Raw genomic sequence first — 2015 nt, 5'->3', positions numbered from 1 at the left:
CAGCCTTTTGACCTTACAAAACCAAAATTTCATGTTATTGTATATTTTATTTATTTATTTATTTATTTATTTTAGAGAAAGAGAAGGTGGGGAGAGGGAGAGAGAGAATCTTAAGGGGAGCCCTACGTGGGGCTTCATCTCACAACCCTGAGATCATGACCTGAACCAAAATCCAGAGTCAGACATTTAACTGACTAAGCCACCCAGGCACCCTCCCTTTATTTTTATTTATTATTATTATTATTATTATTATTTTATTTTATTTTTTTTAAATATTTTATTTATTTATTTGAGAGAGAGAGAATGAGAGACCGAGAGCATGAGAGGGAGGAGGGTCAGAGGGAGAAGCAGACTCCCTGCCGAGCAGGGAGCCTGATGCGGGACTCGATCCCAGGACTCCAGGATCATGACCTGAGCCGAAGGCAGTCGCTTAACCAACTGAGCCACCCAGGCGCCCTATTTTTATTTATTATTATTATTTTTTTTAGAGAGGGGGAGAGAGAGTGTGTGTGTGTGTGTGTGTGTGTGTGTGTTATTATAAGCAGCCATAAGCCCGAACATTTGAAAACACAAAAACATAAAGTGGATAATTTTCTAGAGAAATGTAAATGACCAAAGTTATCTAAAAAGGAAATTTTAAAACTTTAATATATTTATAATCATTAAATAAATTTAACTATAGTGATGGGACGCCTGGGTGGCTCAGTTGGTTAAGCATCTGCTTTTGGCTCAGGTCATGATCCCAGGGTCCTGGGATTGAGTCCCGCATCGGGCTCCCAGCTCTGCGGGGAGCCTGCTTCTCCCTCTGCCTCTGCCTCTCTCTCTGTCTCTCCTGAATAAATAAATAAAATCTTTAAAAAAAAAAAAACAAACTATAGTGAAAAAATCCATTCCCAAAACAGAATGAGGCCCAGACAGTTTATAGCTTATTGTTAGCAAACCTTTAAGAACAACATTTAATATTTATCTAGGGAATAGAAAAATAGAGGGGGGAAAAAAAAAACTATTGGTTCCACTTCAGGGTATTCACCCTAATAAAATTCTCATACATAATATGTGTATAAGGATAGGGAGATACATCCTGGGATGATCATGACCATAAAGTTTATAATACCCCAATTATAAAAGACTAAATCTCTTTCAACAGAAGACTGGATAAATAAATTGTGGGATATTCATACCATAGTCAAAATAGATAAATCAGAGCTACATGTATCAGCATAAGTAAATCTTAAAATATTAAGGTTCAGTGAAAAAAAAACAAGTTGCAAAAGAAATGTAGTGGATGATATCATTTATAGAAATCTTTTATAAGGATAATGTCTGTATATAAACAACTGCATGTTCTTTGTGGTTACAAAGGTAGTAAAAGTACTAGAGTATACAGGTTAGTGAAGCTTAGGATAGTTGTTACATCTGGGGCTGAAACAAAATAGATAGAAGGGGTTTGGGGAGGGAATTTCAATGATATCTACGCCATTTTGTTTGTAAGGGTTAAAGTAAATATTTGTACTGGGTTGAATGTTGGCCTCCAAAAGAATATGTTCCATCAAAAGCCTATGAATATCACCCTATTTGGAAAAAGGGTCTTTGCAGATGTAATTAAGTTAAGGATCTAGAGATGAGATCATCCTGAATCAGTGTGAGCCCTAAATCCAATGACAAGTATCTTTCTGAAGAGGAGAGAAGGAGAGAAGATACATAGTGTCTTGGTTTGCCTGCAGCCACCAGAAGCTAGGAGAGAGAGATGGCAAGATTCTCCCTCAAAGCCTCCAGAAAGAATCAACCATGGTGACATTTTCATTTTGGACTTCTGGCATCTAGAACTTTGACAGAATAAATTTTTATTGTTTTAAGCCATCAAATTTGTGGTAATGTCTTATGGCAGCCCTAGGAAACTAATACAATAGTGCAAAAAGTTAAAATATGTCAAAGCTTGGGGGTTTATTGGGTATTATTCTCTGTATTTTTCTTTCTTTCTTTCTTTCTTTCTTTCTTTCTTTCTTTCTTTCTTT

The sequence above is a fragment of the Neomonachus schauinslandi genome, chromosome 3, assembly GCF_002201575.2.
Source record: "Neomonachus schauinslandi chromosome 3, ASM220157v2, whole genome shotgun sequence".
Taxonomy (NCBI): domain Eukaryota; kingdom Metazoa; phylum Chordata; class Mammalia; order Carnivora; family Phocidae; genus Neomonachus; species Neomonachus schauinslandi.
The sequence above is the reverse complement of the archived record's forward strand: the minus strand, read 5'-3'. Positions refer to the sequence as shown.